At 42.5% G+C, this 23,298-nt stretch overlaps 1 protein-coding gene across 3 annotated transcripts in view; it reads right to left on the bottom strand.

Annotated features, from left to right (window-relative positions):
* LOC135097802 (solute carrier family 35 member F3-like) overlaps positions 1–23,298 on the bottom strand; it is a 75,205-nt gene that overhangs the window by 4,538 nt on the left and 47,369 nt on the right. For 2 of the 3 annotated variants that reach the window (XR_010266138.1, XR_010266139.1), the window contains one exon: positions 16,292–16,585. The exons of the other annotated variant lie outside the window; for it this stretch is intronic. The gene's annotated coding sequence lies outside the window, so the exon portion shown is untranslated. The remainder of the gene's footprint in view (positions 1–16,291; positions 16,586–23,298) is intronic. 3 annotated transcript variants of the gene reach the window in all.

The following is a 23,298-nucleotide window of genomic DNA, read 5'->3' as shown; positions in this document are numbered from 1 at the left end:
TTTTTTCATTATTTTTGTTTTTATTACTTTAGTTATTTTCTGGATTTTTCTTACTTATCTTCCTTTTTCTCATTATTATTATTTTTTTTACTTTTTCGGTATTATTTTCTGTTTCTGGTCACCATTTTTTGGCTTTTTTATATTTTTAATTACTTGCCATAATATTCTGCCTTCTTTACTTCAACACTATTTCCATAATTTTGTAAACTTTTTTTTATTTTTGGTAATTTTTGTTTCATTTTTTTGCACATTTTTTTTTTATTTTGTCATTATTTTTTTTTACTTTTTCCATTATGATTTTTTTTCTTTTTCTCATCATTTTGTGGCTTCCTCTCAGAATCTAGTTTTTCAGTGGTGAGTCACGTGATTACATCATTAAAAGATACTATTTTTCTTCCTTTTTTATTCAATGTTTTCCGTTTTCCAAATGCAGTCTTCTTTCTCAGTGGACTAATAATTAAGTCAGACTTCTTAAGTTACGGTACAGTATTTTGTTTGTTTTTTAATCTTTTTTATCATTATTTTTCCTTACTTCTTGTTTTCTTAGTGGAGAGTCACTTAATTAATTTGTTTCCTCGTTAAGATTTTTTTTCTATTTTTTCCTTGTTTTTATTTGTGCCATTGTTCTCTTGTTTCCTCTCACTGTTAATAGCCGTATTTCACCAGTTTTCCTCTCACTATCAATGGCTGTTTCACCAATACTGGATAGAATTTTTCTTTTCTTTGTTTTTTGTCGTTGTTTTGGTTTTCACAATCTTGATCCTCAGTAAGTTAACACTCAAATCGTAGCATTCTAAAATAACTTGTATAAAGATTTCTTTGGTGAATTTTTATTTTTTTTATATTTTGTCATCGTTTTCTGATTTGCTCTCACTCAAAATATTTAGGCATCTTATTTAATGAAGATACTTTAATTACTTTTTTTTCTATTAATTTCTGGTTTCAACGGCGGATTGACAGTCGATTAATATACTTCATAGGTTATGAGAGCAAAGACTTTCTTGTTACTTTTTTTTTACTTTATCTTTTTTATCTTTTAATTTCTTTTACGTCATTATTTTTCATTTAGTGTCACGAATGTTCTTGTTCCTCGCTGAAGAATCACTCAGTTGTTTCGTTAATAACAGATAGATTAATATTTCTTTTTTTCTTTGCAAATTTTAAGCGCTTTATTTTTTTGTCATTAATTTCTGGATTTCACTCACCACCTTGTTCCTCAGTGGAATCACTTAGTGTTCTTGCTCCTTAATTAATGGATGAAAAACTTCTTTTTGGTCTAATTTCGGGTTTCGATTGACAAGCATGTTCCTCAGTAAAGACTCAGTGCTTAGGCTTCTTAATCCATAGTTAGAAAGCTTACTTTGTTTTTGTACTTTTTTTTTCCCCAATTTTCTCGGTTGCACTGACTAGGATGGTCCTCAGTGCGAGTGACTCAGTGTTTAGCGGCTTGCGACCCGTGATGGAGGCTCTGCGCACTAGTCCGCTCTTTCTTCTGTTTCTGTGAACGCAGCCGAGCCTTAAGGGCAGCCACCTCTCGGGCCCATTTCACTCGCGCGGGGCCTGAGGGTGGCGGCTGTGATTCCAGTACCTTCAAATCCAGATCAGGTTTATAATCAGTAGGTAGGCTGTAATGGGTGTCGATCTTACAGCGGACGGATTTCAGATTTATTTTGTTGTAGCGCTTTTTCTTCTCTCCTGACATTTGATTGTTTCTTTTCAGCTGGCGGACATAACGGTAATGGCTACACGAGAACGTCTTCTTTCTTAACTCCAGTTCCTTCTTTACCTTCATTCTCGCCGTCATGTTCTTCACCGGTGTTGGTGGGGAGGCCTCCCACCACCTCCACTTGCTGCTTACATTGGCCATCGCGGTGTTCTTGTGGCGGCAAGTCATTACCTTCTTTTTCAAATGTTGATCCTTCCCTATATTCTTCCGCGTCGTCATTTTTTCCACCGGTGATGTTGTCTTCACATTGCCAAGCGACACACTCTCTCTCTTCTTTCTTAAAAGCATTGCTTTCCGTATCTTCTCTCTCCTTGTACTGTTCTTCACGATGACTTTGGTTAAAGACAAAAGTTTGGTTATAGAGGGAAGGTTAACTTTCTCAATAACGTCTTGTTTCTCAGCTTCCTTCTCAAAATTTTGTCCCTCTTTAATTTCCTTATCTGCATTGTCTTTCTCAGGAGAGGTACTTTTCACATCTTCAACAACCACTTCCTTCTTTCCAGTGTCATGCGCATCATAGTCTTCCGAAACACTAGTCTCCTTTCCTTCAAGAGTATTAGCTTCCTCGCCTTCATGATATTCATCGTCTTTTTCCTGAACTAGCTGCATTTCACTAATTTTTGCTGGTTTCATTTCCTTCTCGGTAACTTTTTGTTTCTCAGTATCTTCTTTCTCTTCCTCATCTGTCTTCTCTGTTTTTGTAGGGACGCTTTGCACATCTTCGGTGTCTCCTTCAGTCTCTTCAGACTCATTTTTATCATATTCTTCCCAAACTGCGCTCTTCTCTTCTGCTGGATTCTTTTCGACACTTTCCGCGTTTTCATTGTGTTTTTCGTGAACTAGCTGTACTTCACTCATTGTTCCTGATTCTTTCTTCATCTCTGTATGATTTTGTTCCTCTGTATCTCCTTTGTCTTTCTTATTAGTCGTATTTTCATCAGCATTATTCTTTGTCTCGCATGGAATGTCTTTCTTGTGTATTTCCTGAACCTGAACGATCTGTTTTTCTTTGTTTGTTTCTTTAGGCTTCATAGACGCCTGCTTATCGCGACGGACGGTACGAGGTGCGCTGCGCTGCTGTTGGCGTGCAGCAGGAGCGTCTTTGTTGAATGACCGCACGTTCTTGGTTTGCATGGAGATTACTGGCGGCAACTTTACAATTTCTGGAGTTGTTATGATGTTAACGGGTTTATCTTTCTTCTTAAAACTGTTGAACAAGGAAGTCGCGTAGTCGATCTTTACTTGGTTTTCGTCATCCCCGCGTTTAGCGCACTCGTACTTATCGTTCTCTTGTAACGGCTTATTTTTCTGTTTCTCAGCGGCATCGGTCTCGTCGCCGCCTGAAGCCGCTTGGTCCTTTTGAACAATTTTGAAGCTGGTTTCCGTGACATAAAGAACGAACTTTTCTGAATTTCGGTTCTCCATCTCTTGAAGGAAGGTTGCCAGGCGGCCAAAGAGGACAACCTTCTTTCCGCGCCGCTGCTTGATGGAGATCTTGACGGCCGTCTTGCCTGGCGTCCAGTATTCGCGGAAAACCATGCCGTCCATGTACATCACAGTCTCCAGAGACGTGTACTTCTGGAGACTGGGTTCTTCTTTATGCGGTTTGAAAAAGAATTTGGCTACCTTCTTGAAGCGAGGCCCTCGTGGCCAGCAACAGCAGAAGAAAGATTTCGCGTCGGGATCTCCCATGGATACTTTGACAGTGCGTGGGGGGCCGCGGAGAATGTCGCCATTCTCCACGACACACTCCCCACGCATGTATGTGCTGAAGGAGCGTCTACCATCCATCCTGTCTCCTGTCATCTGACAGACTGAATGTCCCACTAGGGTACACTAGTATTTAGGATAACTGAGGTGCTTGGAAAGTGCTTCACACTGGAGAGTTTGGAGTTGTGAAGAAATGCACACAGTGTTGCCGCCTTGCAGAGCACCGTCTTTAGGGTTCACAGGCAGGGATGCACGTGCACCACGGATAGGGTGTTGGGGCTCGGGAGGTGATCCTGCACTGGCAACTGTGATCGGGCGCGACCAATAGGAAACTTGAGCTGCATTGCAACAGCCAATCACAAACCACCTTTTATTATTATTATTATTATTATTATTATTATTATTATTATTATTATTATATAATAATAATAATAATAATAATAATAATAATAATTATTATTATTATTATTATTATTATCCCTCCACCTCCATGACTGTTCATCCAAATTATTCTCTACCTGCAAATACCAAACTTGCGTCACCTAATCTGGACACGACCCGCTAACTCTTGCCTAACGGGAACCTCGCAGCAGGGGAGGGGGAGAGGAAGGGCAGAGGTTATTACAAGGCCTTGGAAACACACAGGGCGGGTCAGGTTAGGAATTATCTGCGCTCACTAAAGTTCACGTGAAGTCAAAGAAGTGTGTGTGTGTGTGTGTGTGTGTGTGTGTGTGTGTGTGTGTGTGTGTGTGTGTGTGTGTGTGTGTGTGTGTGTGTGTGTGTGTGTGTGTGTGTGTGTGTGTGTGTGTGTGTGTGTGTGTGATTTTTTTTTTACTATTGTATGGTGTATTTTTAAGCCTCTCTCTCTCTCTCTCTCTCTCTCTCTCTCTCTCTCTCTCTCTCTCTCTCTCTCTCTCTCTCTCTCCCTAGCATTTAACGCAAGCGGATTCTCTTGTGTGAAATGTTGTATGGTTGTATGTTACGAGAATTTATTTACACACACACACACACACACACACACACACACACACACACAGGAGGCACATATGGCGAGTCAACAACAAATATGCTAAAAAGAACAAAAACAATCATACAAACATTTATATTCGAAAAGGGAAAGCAATACAACTAAAAAAAAAAACAATACAAAGATAAATGTACAAAGACACACAGAAAACAGCAATGGAGAGACAACAGGTACGTAGGAGGACAAATTTGTATAGATGGGGAGATAAGAGGGGAGGGGAGAGGACAGGAGAGAAGAGGGGAAGAGAGGAAAGGAAAGGAGAGGAGAGGAGAGAAGAAAGGAGAGGAGAAGAGAGGCTAAGAGAGAAGAGAAGCGAGTTAGGACTGAAGTGAAACGAAGTGAAATAAAATGAGAAGAGGGAGAGAAGAGAAGAAAGGACAAAAAGGGAGATAAAAATTAAAGTTGAAGAGAAATGAGGAGACAAGATAAAGGAAAAGAAATGGAGATGAAAGCAGCATAGGAGAAATGAGAAGAGAAGAGAGGAGAAATAAGAAAAGAAGAAAATACCAGAGAAAAGGAGAAAAAAAATCTGAAATGACGATACGTGAAAGAAGATAAGAGAAGAGACGAGATGATGAAACAAGCATAGGTAAAAATAGCAGAGATAAAGAAAGAGAAACAGAAGAGAACAAAGGACACTTACTATCAACACACACACACACACACACACACACACACACACACACACACACACACACACACACACATACACACACACACACACACTTCCCCTTAGCCAGACGCAGAAGGGCGCGCGATATCAACTTGCCTAACCGGAACCTGAAGCTGCTGCTGTTACCGAGCCGCCGCAGGTGTGATAATGACAGGTGTACTGGTGAGGGACGCGACACTGGCGAATCATTAGGTGGTGGCGCGGAATATAGCGAGGTAGAGCAGCGGTAACAGTGCTTGAAGTCCAGTAAATGGGACGCCAGTGTGTGTGTGTGTGTGTGTGTGTGTGTGTGTTTAATGGGCCGTGAATAGTATGCATATTACTATTCGTTCGTGTTGATTTGACTTTGTTAATTTGTAATGTGTGTTTCTTGTGTTTCGTGTGAATTCTAATTTGTTGTCGGTATCTATCTATTTATGTATCTACCTATCTATCTATCTATCTATCTATCTATGAATCTGATAGAAAGCATTCATGTGATGAGCAGAGAGAGAGAGAGAGAGAGAGAGAGAGTCTGTCGTCCCACATCTGCCTCTCATTCCAAAGTTATCTGCGTAAAGTTCTTTCATTAGGGTTTATTTTACGCCTCCGTGCTCCTTTTTCCTTCCATACAATGCGGCCGTGAAGAGGAGATAGAGAACATGAAGTGGAGGGAAGTCGATGAAGAAGGAAGAATAGAAAAAGTTAGGAGAGGAGAGGAGAGGAGAGAGGATAAGGAGGAGGAGGAAGAGGAGAAAGAGGATAAAGAAGGGAATATGAAGTGGTGTACTAGGAGTGAAGGAGAGAAAAATAAATAAAGAGTGAATAGAAGGTAGATGAAATGATAAAAGGAGTGAAAGGAATGTAATAATGATGAAGTTGATATTAGTGGTTGTGATGGTGATGATGGTAACTTGATAGACACTCGTGGTGGTGGTGTTAATGGTTGTGATGATGTATGTGGTGGTGTATTGCTGTTTGTGGTAGGACTTCAGGTGGTGGTGGTGGTGGTTCTGGTGTTGGTGGATGGTAACTGTTAGGAATAAAGAGACCAGAAATGAAATCCAAATATTTACGAACAATATTGGTACATGAGAGAGAGAGAGAGAGAGAGAGAGAGAGAGAGAGAGAGAGAGAGAGAGAGAGAGAGAGAGAGAGAGAGAGAGAGAGAGAGAGAGCTAAAAGTCGAGGGTAGGGTGCTATAATTGGCTTTCATTTCACTTCAAACACTCATTTACGCAAGAGTCCGCCAATTAAAGAGGAGTCTCCCGCCACGACGCGTCCGGTGTTCATTATCGCTGAGTAAAAACACCGCGTGGCTGGAAATCTATCACCTGTGCACAGTAAAAACACCGCGTGGCTGGAAATCTATCACCTGTGCACTGGAAAGACAAAGGTGCGAAAAAAAGTGCAAGAACCTGAAATGGAAGCAGTTATCGTACTTACAAATTAATGAAACAAAAAAAGATAAAATAAAAGACTATTCAGTTTCAATAAATGAAATATGAAGTTATGAAAAGAAAATAATAAATGATTGTCTAAAATTATTGCGCTACTACTATACAAATTAATTAAACAGAAAGGATGAAACAAAAAGACAATTCAGTTTCGGTAAATGGATACGAAGTCATGAAAAGAAAATGGTTAGCGATTGTGTAAACCATTGCTAAGGTAAGTTTACCACACCCCAATACAAATTAATCAAGCTGAGAAGGTAAAACAAAAGACGATTCAGTTTCTGTAAATCACATGTAAAATTCCGAAGAGAAAAAGGAATAAATAATAAAGTAATGATGCCGCTAAGATTGCCCAACTCCAATACAAATTAATCACACAAAAATATAAGAAAAGATTAAATTAAATGTGAAATTCTGAGAAGAAAATTAACAAATGATAGTCTAATAATACATTAATACGGTAAGAAATTATACATGGACTTGAAGGGGAACACTTAAAGAAAGATAGATAGGCAAGGCTTGGATAAAGCACCGAATACAACAATACGTATGGCGTCTCCTCGGTCATCCTTTCAAAACTGGAAACACTGATGACAACTGCGCAGTTTCATACACGACAAAAATGTTTTCGAATCATTAATCTCTCCTGCATTGCCTGATGAAGGGAGCTGCGGGAAAAACTGTACTGCAATACTTTTACGCATTTTACAATCGCATGTGTTCGGCATTTGAGGAGTACAAATATTGGCACAAAGCCTCTGCGGGGGGTACGTGTATGGATTAAAAAATAGATGCAATTGCAAAAATATTTGTAAATGGTGAAAAGAGCGCGTTTTCTTTCATGAATATACATATTTCAGACGGAAATATTTTGTAGATACGCTTTTAGTTGAAGGTAAAATCTGAAACTTACTTCAGTAACTGGCACGACTAAGGGATCAACACGCGCCGCATCACTGACAACAGCAGCAGCTATTCCCTCCTGTGACTCCCGGTGGGCCCCAACCCAGACGTCCTTGGCATTCCAAAAAGTGTCGGCAGAATATATGAACAGACCTCGAGGGCTTGTCCTTGGTCTTTAGTTGTCTCTTACGAATAATGAGCATGATCGAACCCCAGGGAAGAGTGGCACTTATACCTCGTGATTCATGTCCTGCACGCGAGCACGGGTTGGCGGCCTGAGGTATGCAGCATTACGTTATGATTGGTCGCACGGAACAATACCTGAATTGATAAGTTGCCTCTCCGCTAATATCTGTGATTATGCGAGGGCAAGCATTATCGAAGGGTTTATTTCTCTTCCCTAGGTTGTTCTTCAGTGTCTGTCACGCAACAGCAAGGCACGGCAAGGCACATAGACGGACTGAGTCTCCTGTTCTTTGTCATGTGGCACATATATCGACAACGCCAAGTGGTGCTGAGCGAAGAGTTTTTATCCTAACTCAGCACCGTAGCTTCCACGTGTGTACAGCCCCGAGACTAACACCTCTAAGAAGCTACGAACTGGACACCAATTGCTGGAAATCCGTCGACAAGTTAACAGGCCAAAGTCTCGTTCGTTATCTAAATTAACCACATAAATCGTTCCACTAACTAGAAACAGCCTTGCACCACCCAACAAATCGAGGAAGAGCTCTCAATCTGTTAGGGCCTGGCGCGGCTCTTCCTGGGTCTGTGAGGTGAATGCAGCCCAGTGGCCGCCCGAGTTACGTCCACACTGGAAGAATGGAACAGCAGCTGGTGCCGTCTTTAGTTATTACAGTGATTATACCCCCTGCGGCTACCCGAGTTACGTCCACAGAGGATGCATGGAGCAGCAGCTGGTGGCATATATAGTTATTACAGTGATTACACCCCCTGTGGAAGAATGAAGCCGCAGCTGGAGGTGTCTATAATTATTCTCCTTAAGGCAGGAATCCTCGCTCCCTCCTGACTGATAGAGGAACGACTGCGCTGAATATCTTAATGCACCTAAGGAAATTATGGGGATTTCAAGAAAATAAAAAAAAAAATCACGTTTGCGTGGCGTGTGCACATAAACACACACACACACACACACACACACACACGAGCAAGCACAGCAAGCACAGCCCAGCATACACGAACAGTCTCCCGCCGGCGGAACATGCAATCATCACGAGCGGACGGAGAGCAAAACCCCTTCCCTCCCCGCCTCGCCACGCCGTTTTTAAATACCCATCTGAATGTACATCACACCGGCAGCAGGACGCGCCAATATTCATGGCTACTGCAGTGACGGAGAGGCGTGCACCACCTCACGGAGACTGCGCCGCCACGACAACTGAATAAATAAGCAAATAAATATATACATAGATAATGAGACCTTGAGATTACGTATATAAATGCATAGTTTCCACCTGTTATCTTTATCTGTTCTTAGAGACGTAATATGCTCACTCATTTTTTATTCTTTATGATGTTTTTATTTATTTTTTTTAGACAGACACATATTCTCTCTCTCTCTCTCTCTCTCTCTCTCTCTCTCTCTCTCTCTCTCTCTCTCTCTCTCTCTCTCTTGCCCTCCCAATTCAATGATTTAATTTGAGCCAGGCCAAAATATCTCTCACAACAATTGCTGACAGACAGTTTTAGTTGATAGGTCCTGGCGGTCTGTGCTTCATACTTCCATAATTTTCTATTACCCAGCAGCCTCCTACCTGCCCTCCTCTCCCAGCTGGAAGTGACGCGAGTATTGTAGAATCAGTTCACAGAAGTCGCGGTGCCTTTCATTCAAGTAACTGTGCATTCTGTCCTCGTGGAAGTTGTAATATCATCCGTGTCTTGCCTTTTTGTTTTCTGTTATTTTTCTTGTTATTTTTCACTTGTTCCTGTCTCATATTTCTTTTTTTCTATCTTAGCCACGTTTTCCTCTCTCTGGTCTTCGTCTGGTCATCTTTTTCTTAGGTTGTCTAGTGTCCGTCTTCTGCTTTTCATTCTCTTCTTTGTTTTATTTATAGTCCTCCTCCTCCTTATGTTTGGGTTTTGTATGGTTGTCTTCTTGTTCTTTGTTAAGTTGTGTTCCTTCTTGGGTCCTCGTCCTTCATCTTCGCCTTGTTTATTATCTTTCTCCTCCTGTTTAAGTTTCGTCTGGTTTTCCTCTTGTTCCTTGGTTACTAATTTTCGTCTCCTACCTTTCATTCTCCTGTGCTTTATTTAGTCTTACTGCTGCTCACTAGTGCCAGGAATCCCTCTCTACCTCTGACTCAAGGATCGAGACGCGGGCAGACGAACATTTTCCACAAAGGAGATTAACAAACAAGAAACACGCCTATGAGAAGGAAAATTGGCCAACAAACTAGATTAGAATGGAAAATTGAACAGTGAAAAAGAAAAAAAGACATGGGGAGAGAGAAAGACAACGAGACAGAGAGGAAAGGGAGGGAGATGGGGAGGAAGAGAACGAGGAAAGGAGGGAGGAAGGAAGCTGATTGCGGTCTGCTGCATCAAAAGCTCTCAATTTGTCATCCTCAATGGGATAATACCCGAGTTTAATTGTTTCCCTCTCGGCACGAATGCTGTAGACAGGGCGGCATGCTGCTCTCGTAGGGAATGGCAGCGGAATGGGAGAGGACGGGGAGTGGGGGGGACAGACTGCTTGGGTTGACTAGAAAATGGAGGAGTGTGGAGTGCAAGGTGGAGTTTGGCAGGGAGTGGAATGTTAGTGGGGAGAAAGTAAGAAGGACAGGAGGTTAAGGGAGTGGAATGTTAGTGGGGAGAAAGTAAGAAGGACAGGAGGTTAAGGGAGTGGAATGTTAGTGGGGAGAAAGTAAGAAGGACAGGAGGTTAAGATCTTTGCTGCAAAGGGTGGAAGTGAAAAAGGTGATAGGGTGTGGAATGCAAGGTGGAATTTGCATTTACGGAGCAGATTTAGGTGGATAGATGGAAAGAAGACTGATGGTGTGGAGTAGAAGTGGAGGTGGGGAGATGAGAGTGAAGGGAAGATGAAGTGAAGTGAAGCGACGATGGGGAGATAGTAGATTGATTGATACAGGAGGAGGAGGTGCAGCGTGGAGTGCATGGCAGGGGTGTAATGGGGAGGAGGCAGACAGCTGGAAGGAGAAGGCAGAGTGTGGGGAGGAGGAGGGTCTGGGAAGAGAAATGTAGGCTGAGCATAGTGGTCGGGTAATGGTAAATACATGCACGAACTGTCCTCGTCTCCCCGAAATTGCCCTAATGACCCACTTACTGCCACACAAGCCGCTGCTCATCTCTTCTTATTTCTTGCCTTTTACGCTCGCCAAGGAATGCACACCACGAACATTCAACATGAATTTTACACGCGATAAAATAAGATCTTTGGGTCAGCGTGCTAACTATGGGGGATCCCTGTCAGAGAATATATATATACATATATATATATATATATATATATATATATATATATATATATATATATATATATATATATATATATATATATATATATATATACCTGATAAATACAAGAATATACTCGTATATACCACGAGCATGCACGAGTTCATATTATGGTCGCATTTTGAAGTGTTTTACGACATATGGAAACCGTACACACAAACACACACACACACACACGCATACACACACACACACACACACACACACAGAGGAGGACATCAATGCATAATGCAACATATATATTTTTTCTCCTTTATATATAAATATTTTTGCAATCGTTGTTTTGCATTACATGTATTTCACCGACCTTGAACAAATCACAATGTCGGAGCTGAATTATTGCATTTTTACAATAGATTGCAATCGCTGGTATCATTATTATTATTATTATTATTATTATTATTATCATTATTATTATCATTATTATTATTATCATCATCATCATCATCACCATTACCATTATTTTCGCAAACAAGATACCAGTAACTATGAAGGTCGTTTAAGTTACGTTATAGGCACGGCAACAAAACACACACACACACACACACACACACACACGTCCAGGTACTATTTCGGTGTATTGGTGTGCTCTGATGTGGCCTAATTAAACCTACGCGGGGAGCCGAATGATCACGTCTCGAAAATGGACACAGCACATCATTACTATCTATTCACGTCAAAGCAAGTCCGTCAAACTCTCAAGATTTGTTCAAAGATTATTCGATACACTGGTGAAGCGCTTCGTTAATCATCACCATTAAAACTACAAGATTCTACAGCAGGAAAATGGGCTTCAGTGCTTAGAGAGGGAGGGATTAGACAGCGCTCGCTACACTGGTACACCGCCTTAGAAGTACTGTGTTACATTGTCGATACATTTGCACAATTCTTGGCTTACATCACGTGCCTATTCTTTGCGTGTCCGATATGAATTAAGATTATCAAAGTTCCTATAGACATGCACATATAAAGAACGTCTGGCCTTATAGAATGATACGGCTGGGTAAGTTCAGAGGGCGGCCACTGGTTTAATGCATCATATATATGTATATTGCCTATACTGGGAAATTGATGTACAAATGCACCACTACATCATGCCGCCAGTCCCGCCACCGACCCCGAGCTGCCAGGATGGTGTTCGTGTGGCGAGGCGAGGCAATTTGTTGAAGGCTACACTGATTAGTTTCTACGTTAAATATCACTTTCATTCACCATACTCTTACTCTCATTTCACTATCCTTTCCATGTTCTTCCCGCTAATTCATTTCAGGCTTCTTCTAGTACGTGCAAGAGGAGGCGTGAAAGTATGTGTGTATCAATAATGCGAGAAAGGAAATGAATCATACGTGTTTATCTATCGTGACTGCATTCCAGAGCTTCAAAGACTCGACTCCAAGTGAATCATCTCATTCACTTCACGCTTCTAGAAACATGAAGCGTCTGTGTACCTATGAATACGAGAAAGAAGTGCAACATTTATCACTATATTCATGATGACTTCATTCCGGAGCTTCAACGATTCGACTTCAAGTGAGTCGGCTTCGCATTCCTCCAAAGCTCTGCAGCTTATGAATTGGGGTGGTGGAGACGTGTGGCATCACCGGTGGCTACTCCTGCAGGATGAAGCGTACACCGAGTCGCTGATATACAGAACAGCCTTAGCAAAGCTTTCTAACTGAACTGACCTCCAAGCAGTAATCGTTGCATGAATGAAAGAGTCCTTAAATATTATGTAATAAACTTATTACTCACATAGTTGTCACGTGTCTCCATACGCGCTCTCTCTCTCTCTCTCTCTCTCTGAGCAACATGACGTGTCACATATTATAAGATGCGAAAACATATCTTATACTGAGTAAAAACCTTATATAAACATATACAAAGGGAGAGGAGACGGTGAAGAGAGAGGATTACGTGAAGGAGTGGGAGAAGGGGAGGGGAGGAGGCGAGGGGGAGGAAGACATTGGGGGAGGAGCATAAGATGGAAGCGCGGGAAAATTTATCCTCGACAAAGTGGTATGATTCATTGCCTTCTACATAATATATCGTGTGTACTTCACCACTAAGGCTTACGGTGGTGCGCGAAGACCGTGTTTGCAGTGTGAGAGAGGATACAAAGGAGGCACAGCTGATATGTAAGCAGCTGAGTCTTTTTTTTTTTTTTTTTTTTTTTTATGTAGGAAGGATACTGGCCAAGGGCAACAAAAATCAAATAAAAAAAATGCCCACTGAAATGCCAGTCCCTAAAAGGGTCAAAGCAGTGGTCAAAAATTGGTGGATAAGTGTCTTGAAACCTCCCTCTTGAAGGAATTCAAGTCATAGGAAGGTGGAAATACAGAAGCAGGCAAGGAGTTCCAGAGTTTACCAGAGAAAGGGATGAATGATTGAGAATACTGGTTAACTCTTGCGTTAGAGAGGTGGACAGAATAGGAGTGAGAGAAAGAAGAAAGTCTTGTGCAGCGAGGCCGCGGAAGGAGGGGAGGCATGCAGTTAGCAAGATCAGAAGAGCAGTTAGCATGAAAATAGCGGTAGAAGACAGCTAGAGATGCAACATTGCGGCGGTGAGAGAGAGGCTGAAGACAGTCAGTTAGAGGAGAGGAGTTGATGAGACGAAAAGCTTTTGATTCCACCCTGTCTAGAACAGCAGTATGAGTGGAACCCCCCCAGACATGTGAAGCATACTCCATACATGGACGGATAAGGCCCTTGTACAGAGTTAGCAGCTGGGGGGGTGAGAAAAACTGGCGGAGACGTCTCAGAACACCTAACTTCATAGAAGCTGTTTTAGCTAGAGATGAGATGTGAAGTTTCCAGTTCAGATTATAAGTAAAGGACAGACCGAGGATGTTCAGTGTAGAAGAGGGGGACAGTTGAGTGTCATTGAAGAAGAGGGGATAGTTGTCTGGAAGATTGTGTCGAGTTGATAGATGGAGGAATTGAGTTTTTGAGGCATTGAACAATACCAAGTTTGCTCTGCCCCAATCAGAAATTTTAGAAAGATCAGAAGTCAGGCGTTCTGTGGCTTCCCTGCGTGATATGTTTACCTCCTGAAGGGTTGGACGTCTATGAAAAGACGTGGAAAAGTGCAGGGTGGTATCATCAGCATAGGAGTGGATAGGACAAGAAGTTTGGTTTAGAAGATCATTAATGAATAATAAGAAGAGAGTGGGTGACAGGACAGAACCCTGAGGAACACCACTGTTAATAGATTTAGGAGAAGAACAGTGACCGTCTACCACAGCAGCAATAGAACGGTCAGAAAGGAAACTTGAGATGAAGTTACAGAGAGAAGGATAGAAACCGTAGGAGGGTAGTTTGGAAATCAAAGCTTTGTGCCAGACTTTATCAAAGGCTTTTGATATGTCCAAGGCAACAGCAAAAGTTTCACCAAAGTCTCTAAAAGAGGATGACCAAGACTCAGTAAGGAAAGCCAGAAGATCACCAGTAGAGCGGCCTTGACGGAACCCATACTGGCGATCAGATAGAAGGTTGTGAAGTGATAGATGTTTAAGAATCTTCCTGTTGAGGATAGATTCAAAAACTTTAGATAAGCAGGAAATTAAAGCAATAGGACGGTAGTTTGAGGGATTAGAGCGGTCACCCTTTTTAGGAACAGGTTGAATGTAGGCAAAGTTCCAGCAAGAAGGAAAGGTAGATGTTGACAGACAGAGCTGAAAGAGTTTGACTAGGCAAGGTGCAAGCACGGAGGCACAGTTTCGGAGAACAATAGGAGGGACCCCATCAGGTCCATAAGCCTTCTGAGGGTTTAGGCCAGCGAGGGCATGAAAAAACATCATTACGAAGAATTTTAATACGAGGCATGAAGTAGTCAGAGGGTGGAGGAGAGGGAGGAACAAGCCCAGAATCGTCCAAGGTAGAGTTTTTAGCAAAGGTTTGAGCAAAGAGTTCAGCTTTAGAAATAGATGTGATAGCAGTGGTGCCATCTGGTTGAAGTAGAGGAGGGAAAGAAGAAGAAGCAAAGTTATTGGAGATATTTTTGGCTAGATGCCACAAATCACGAGGGGAGTTAGATCTTGAAAGGTTTTGACATTTTCTGTTAATGAAGGAGTTTTTGGCTAGTTGGAGAACAGACTTGGCATGGTTCCGGGCAGAAATATAAAGTGCATGAGATTCTGGTGAAGGAAGGCTTAAGTACCTTTTGTGGGCCACCTTTCTATCATGTATAGCACGAGAACAAGCTGTCTTAAACCAAGGTTTAGAAGGTTTAGGACGAGAAAAAGAGTGAGGAATGTACGCCTCCATGCCAGACACTATCACCTCTGTTATGCGCTCAGCACACAAAGACGGGTCTCTGACACGGAAGCAGTAGTCATTCCAAGGAAAATCAGCAAAATACCGCCTCAGGTCCCTCCAACTAGCAGAGGCAAAACGCCAGAGGCACCTTCGCTTAGGGGGATCCTGAGGAGGGATTGGAGTGATAGGACAAGATAAAGATATGAGATTGTGATCGGAGGAGCCCAACGGAGAAGAAAGGGTGACAGCGTAAGCAGAAGGATTAGAGGTCAGGAAAAGGTCAAGAATGTTGGGCGTATCTCCAAGACGGTCAGGAATACGAGTAGGGTGTTGCACCAATTGCTCTAGGTCATGGAGGATAGCAAGGTTGTAGGCTAGTTCACCAGGATGGTCAGTGAAGGGAGAGGAAAGCCAAAGCTGGTGGTGAACATTGAAGTCTCCAAGAATGGAGATCTCTGCAAAAGGGAGGAGGGTCAGAATGTGCTCCACTTTGGAAGTTAAGTAGTCAAAGAATTTCTTATAGTCAGAGGAGTTAGGAGAGAGGTATACAGCACAGATAAATTTAGTATGAGAATGACTCTGTAGTCGTAGCCAGATGGTGGAAAAATCGGAAGATTCAAGAGCGTGGGCACGAGAGCAGGTTAAGTCATTGCGCACATAAACGCAGCATCCAGCTTTGGATCGAAAATGAGGATAGAGAAAGTAGGAGGGAACAGAAAAGGGGCTACTGTCAGTTGCCTCAGACACCTGAGTTTCAGTGAGGAAAAGAAGATGAGGTTTAGAAGAGGAGAGGTGGTGTTCTACAGATTGAAAATTAGATCTTAGACCGCGAATGTTGCAGAAGTTAATGAAGAAAAAGTTGAGGGGGGTGTCAAGACACTTAGGGTCGTCGACGGAAAGGCAGTCCGACCTGGGGACATTTATGGTCCCCTCCCCAGATGGGGACTCCGAGGCTGGTGTAGGAGTCGCCATGATTTTAAAATTTTTTGAGTGAAGGGTGTGGCGGGGGTAGGGAAGGGAATTTCCTGCTACAAGGGCAAGTCTAGTCACTTCATATAAACACTAACCTCCTTTTGTTGCAATGACCACGTGAGGTGTTGGGAGAAGCCAGTGCCAGCCTCAGTACAGAGTTGTGTTCGCTGTGTCAAGGGTTGTGATGTCTTCCTCAGCGCTTCCGCAATGCTCCCAGTGTCCTGAGGCGGCAGCAATCCCATGTTTACTTTTCGTTTGGTCTTCTCTCGTCCAGCAGCTCACACACCTCTACATCAGAGGCCACACTGTCATCATACCCACGCACTGCACGCCGCTGCATGCCCTGGCCCATGACGTCAAGTTTGCTGCTGGCGGAGTGATACACCTCCCTGACGGTGAGGTGCCACCTCATCATTAATTTCCTGCATTATTTTAACCTTGTATGTAATTTTTTTTTAAGTCTTGATGGTTTGTGATGAAAGTTAGTGTTGTCATAGTATGATTTATGGTTTTAAAAGTACAATGGATGTACGTATAGTTTAGCAACAGCACCAACGCCCCATCTTAACTATACTACCGCCCTCCGCCCCTCCCTCACTCCCTCCCTCCTCTCGGCTCTGCGTCCGTCCTTATGTAGTTTTCGTGGTCTTCGTGATGAAGTATAGAAGGTTTTGATAACATTACTCAAGGTTTTAATCATAATAGATCTCAGTACACTTTAAAAATCATTGTCTTTTTATGTATTGTTATGTAGAACTAGCGCTCCCTCCCTCTTTCTGTCCAACCCACTCTCCTTCTTTCGTGTCTTCCACCGTGTCTCCCTTTCGTCCACCTTTCCACCACCACATATCCGGCCATCTCCGCACACCATAACGAATCTGACAACGGTATATCTGTGAGGAAGATTTTCTATTCACAGTAAAGTCAGAGAATCCGTGAAACTACGCGCATTGCATCCTGAATAGTTTAGTAGATACGTATTTGAGGGAAGTCTTTTTAAAATACATGTAATACTCAAGTGAATGTAGATGGACGAACCTTGAAAAATGTTTATATTTGTAAGAAACTCGATATTAAACATTGATATAAGTTTGACTATTTCAAACTTAAAGAGGACGAACTCTGGTATCACTTAGGTTAGAAAGGCGAGTACTCAGCCGCCACCAGCGCCACCTCAGCCTCACTACAACTAAATTCGGGAGTTGGAAGCAATGCGTGAAGGAAAACTTCTATAACCATGTCGTGTTGCCCGCGTCATCTCCGCCACAGGTGTCTAAAGGGATGCCACTCAATGACCGAGAGGAAGACGTAACGAAATGTAAAGGCGGCGGCTAAACTCTGCAAAAATAATGCCAGCAACTTTTCGTCACGACGCACCGCCGGAGGAGCGTCTCAGAATTAAAAAGTTTAGGTATTAAAGTTCAAAAGTGGTGACGGGCGGTAGTCCCTCGCGACTGAGAGAGAGAGGGAGAGAGAGAGAGAGAGAGAGAGAGAGAGAGAGAGAGAGAGAGAGAGAGAGAGAGAGAGAGAGAGTGTGTGTGTGTGTGTGTCTACCTGCTGTCCACTTTCCTCCTCGTTATATTTCCAGTACAACACATCCAACCCACACCCGCCCGCGAAAAAAAAAAAAACTTCAAAATAAGAATCCAATGGCTGTCACGTGTCCTGTCGGCCGGAAGTGCATTATCAGTACACCTTATATTACACTCACTTTCTGCCTGTCCGTCTGTCTGTTAGGCGGAGTTTCTGGTACTCTCTCCCCCTCTCTCTCCCTTCCCCTCTATCTCTCTACTAGCTTAACTTGAATCTCCCCAAACAAGCGAGGCAGCGCTGGGCAAAGGAACACACAGGCATCCAGCGTTACACAAGGCTGTGACAATAACATCCGCGAGCCTCGTGGGTGTACCTGAGGGAAGGGCGAGGCTCTGAGAGGCGAGGGGCGAGGAGGGACTACATGCGGATACAATTGCAAAACTTCTATTAAGGATGTGCTGGTGTAGGAGAAGGGAATCTGGTACTGCTGTGTGTACATATAAAGAATGAAGAATGAACAGTGTGTGTGTGTGTGTGTGTGTGTGTGTGTGTGTGTGTGTGTGTGTGTGTGTGTGTGTGTGTGTGTGTGTGTGTGTGTGTGTGTGTGTGTGTGTGTGTGTGTGTGGACTATGCTGGAAGGGAAAGGCCTGCCCAGGGCTGTTGTTGTGTGCGCTGCTCCCTGTAGGCGTCCCTTCAATGGCCAAGAGACTGCGGTGACCTTTCCTTGAAGAATGATTGGTGTACAGAAGGAAGTGGACGCTGGAGTGCACGTGACAGGCGGCAGCGCAGGGAAGGCTGCACAAACAGTACATAACACAATCTATTCTTCCACATAAGAGCTGTGTCAAGGTGTACTTACATGGCGTATACAAGTCGGATAATACATATCAGTAGTGTATTATTATATTAGATTAGATAAGCACCAGTAACACTTGTTATGAATGTTTCTATTCATATCTACTGTATATATACATATAGTTGCCCAATGTTCCCTCAAAGAGAGAGAGAGAGAGAGAGAGAGAGAGAGAGAGAGAGAGAGAGAGAGAGAGAGAGAGAGAGAGTTGAAAAGGCAAAGGTGTACATTTCAGTTAGAAAGAATGGAATGGAAATACAACCACATTTTTACAGCTCGTCACTGGGATAAAGGAATGAATGTAATAACAAGTAAATAAGTAAATAATATTACACGCTATGCTATTTTAAAAACATTTTTGGTTGAAATATTTGCCTCACCTCCTATGAAGCGGACTCACTTTATTCTCTACAACAGCATTTGCTTGTGACTCATTCCTCTCCAGCAACAGTACAGTAATTCTTCAGAAAGACATGCAAAATACATTGTCACTAAAGTTTTGAAACGAATGTCTCTCATTATCATTTGGTGATATTTTTTTTTTTCTAAGGACATTCATCAATATTAACTTTTCTATGATTTTAAAGCTTCTGTTAAATCTCCATAGATTCTAGTGATATACAGTATGATTTCGCTCATGTCGTGAAAATATTTCAATAACCGATCGATATTGACGTAACCTTGCTGCAGGAATATCTAACCAGTAGGGGTTTTAATGACGTAATCGATGCTACATTCTGACGGTAACATAATACCAGGCGACTGCTACGATTTGGGGCGATGTGTTACACTCCATCTGAGCGGCATCGTTTCGGGGCTGGACATTATTCCCTGTCGACAAGTTGTTCCGGAGTTCAAAGCATTTTTTCATGATGGACGCTGTCAGAGGTAGCACACGCCACGCACACACCGGCACACACCGTGATATACCACTGTGGCTGAGCTCACTGGTGTAGCACAACACACACACACACACATACATACACACACACACACTCACACATGGGGTACATTTACAGCTGAATAGACAGATGATACAAACGCACACAATGTAACTTTGCCTATAGTGTTGCTTTTTGTTATCATTGAGGCTGCTACTATCCACTACTACTACTACTACTACTACTACTACTACTACTGCTGCTACTACTGCTTAAACTGCTCCGTACGTACTAATACTCCTGCTATTACTTCCACTATTACTGGATTTAGCGGGGGTAGCGCTGCCAGGTCGCCATCTACTTCATTCTATTCACGAAGCGTCGTAAATTCTGGCGACACTTATTGGATTCCTAGGGTTGTCAGGACGTGCGGGGTTGTCACTCGTCCGTGGCGGGAAGTAATCCAATATCGAAAAGATTTGCCTTAAGGGGAAGCGTTACGAAGATGGAGTAACCCCAAGCATCTCAGATTCAGTGCTGCAGGAGGAGGAAGAAGAGGAGGAGGAGGAGGAGGAGGAAGAGGAAGAGGAAGAGTAGGAGGAGGAGAAGAACCATAACAACAACGATAACGAAAAGGAAAGATGACATGCGTAATACAAGACACTCCCAAAACTGTATATAGGATTATGAATGAATATATGAGCAGCCTACATAAGATTGAATACGATTTCTTCCACGTCTTCTGAAGTGTTACCAATATTTTACTATGACTTGAAACTCTTCCCTGCATATCCTCTTTTCAATTTTGTTGTGGTGTACAGAGGTGTCTGGATATGCGGCGGTGGGAAGGCGTAGGGAAGAGACGGTTGAAGGAAGGAGAGACGAGAGGAGGGAAGGAGAGAGGGAGGGGCGGAGGCAAGTAGTATAGTTACGATGAGGTAGTGATGTTACTAAACTATACGTACATCCACTGTCCTTATAAACCCTTAAAATTATGCTATGATAACACTGTAAGTTTCATCACAAACCATCACGGCTTAAAAAAATCACATATAAGGATAAAACAATACAGGAAATGAATGATGAGGTGGCACCGTCTCACCGTCAGGGAGGTGTATCTCTCCGCCAGCAGCAAACTTGACGTCACTACTTGGCGCGCGAAGGTCCAATGTGGGACCGTTTGGTTACTGCTTGTAATTTGAAAACACAACCTGTGAGCAGCAGCCAGGGCGTGCAGCGGCGTGCAGTGCGTGGGTATGGTGACTGTGTGGCCTCTGATGTGCAGGTGTGTGAGCTGCTGGACGAGAGAAGAGCAAACGAAAAGTAAACATGGGATTGCTGCCGCCTCAGGACACTAGGAGCATCGCAAGAGCGCTGAGGAAGATAATACAACTCTTGACGCAGCGAACACAACTCTGTACTGAGGCAGGCAGTGGCTTCTCCCAACACCTCACGTGGTCATCACAACAAGGTTAGTCTTACTATGATATTAGTTTTGCCTTTGTAGCGGCGAGCCGTATGTCCACCCAGAGACCAGATCAAAGGTGTCAATGTTACTTTTTTCTTACACGCTGCAAACACACGGTAATCCTGCACTAGGGTAGCCCTTAGTGGTGAAGCAAAAGGCGATCCCTTACCATGAACACAATAGATCGTGACATACTTGTTGTGGAGGATCAATTTCCCCGCTATACACTCCCCCCCCATCTCCCTCTCCTCCGTCCCTCCCTCGCCTGTCACTCTCCATCCTCCGTCTATCCTCTCTCTCTCTCTCTCTCTCTCTCTCTCTCTCTCTCTCTCTCTCTCTCTCTCTCTCTCTCTCTCTCTCTCTCTCAGCAGTAGAAGCAAACTTATGTCAATAACAATAAGTAATATAATAATGATAATAAAGATAATAATAGTAATAATGATAATAATAATAATAATAATAATAATAATAATAATAATAATAATAATAACAATAATAATAATATTAATAATAATAATAATAATAATAGCAATAATAATATTAATAATAATAATAATAATAATAACCTTCCCTCCAAAAACTAATAATAATAATAATAATAATAATAATAATAATAATAATAAAAATAATAATAGTAATAATGATAACAATAATAATAATAATAATAATAATAATAATAATAATAATAATAATAATAACCTTCCCTCCAAAAACTAATATATCCTCCAACATTTCCTCCCGTCTCTGCCTCCACATCTCCCGTCCCTGGACCCACATTCCTTCCCGCCGCTGCCCTCAGATCCCATCCCGTCACTGGCACCAAATATCTTCCCGTCCCGCGCCCTGGATCTCCCGTCGCTAGGCAAGATTTCCGATAATTAGCTGGCAGACAGGGCAGCGGGGGCTGAGGAGAGCGAGAGGGAGACAGGCGGCACGGTATGTGTGTGTGTGTGTGTGTGTGTGTGTGTGTGTGTGTGTGTGTGTGTGTGTGTGTGTGTGTGTGTGTGTGTGTGTGTGTTTATTTCTAGTTAGTGTGTGAAGTTCAGTGTGCAACATATTTGACAAGTATATATATATATATATATATATATATATATATATATATATATATATATATATATATATATATATATATATATATATATATATATATATATATATATATATATATATATATATATATATATATATATATAATGTAAATATGTATATAATTTGTGTGTATATAGTTATCTAATGTATTACGTGACTTATCTATCTGTCTGTCTATCCGTGCGTGTGTGTGTGTGTGTGTGTGTGTGTGTGTGTGTGTGTGTGTGTGTGTGTGTGTGTGTGTGTGTGTGTGTGTGTGTGTGTGTGTGTGTGTGTGTGTGTCGTGGCCTCTCGCTCAGCCATTCCACCTGTCTTTACTTCACTGCAGGATACAGAAATCAAATCGTTATCAGGCAGCACACGAGCCTCAGAATAGAAGTTTTAGTGTTGCGCGGTTTCTATAGTCCACGCCACAACAGCAGCAGCAGCAGCAGTAAGAGTGTTTTATTCATTCATTCACTTCGTTCTGTATTCATTTGTTTTATTTACTTATTTTTGTAGAGTATAGGCGTGTGTTGGGTGGGGGAGCGTTCTCGTGATGGGCCAGCCAGGCAAAGCTTTGGTACACGAATTCCTGGAAAAACTAGTAATTGGTTAAATGTTTCGTGCAGGGAAAGGCGAAGTGCTGACACGGAACCCTGAGTGCTTTGACCATGGTTATTTTTTTCACTCTGCCAGAAGTGTGGGGGCATCTTGCGGCAGGAGGAGATAATAGAGGAGGTTGTGAAGGAGTGAAGTGGAGGAGGAGGAGGACGATGACTAAAAAGGTGGTGGATAAAGAGGAGAGTCGTAACAAATAAGGTAGAGGGGCACTCGGAGGAAAAACGAGGGAGTAAAAACCAACTAAAGGAAGGTATGAAAGCTACATACCACAACCTCACTCAGCGTTAACCCCACACTAAACACACCACAACACTCCTCACAAAAAACTCCCACACACTGACACACACATACACACACACACACACACACACACACACACACACACACACACACACACACACACACTGACACACACACACACACACACACACACACACACACACACACACACACACACACACACACACACACACACACATAAATGGGGAACGCCGCAAAAACTTTACTGTCGTGATACTCTTGCCCTCACACACAAACACACACACACACAGCAACTAAATAAATAAATACACAGTTAACCAAGGAACAGGTGAACTACACATTTACCTGTGGCACTTCGACTGATTGCTTTGGGCAGGTAATTCTCTCACGGCACATCAGTTAGCATGGAGA

This window comes from Scylla paramamosain, unplaced genomic scaffold, assembly GCF_035594125.1.
Source record: "Scylla paramamosain isolate STU-SP2022 unplaced genomic scaffold, ASM3559412v1 Contig32, whole genome shotgun sequence".
Lineage (NCBI taxonomy): Eukaryota > Metazoa > Arthropoda > Malacostraca > Decapoda > Portunidae > Scylla > Scylla paramamosain.
This window is presented reverse-complemented; position numbering and strand designations above follow the sequence as displayed.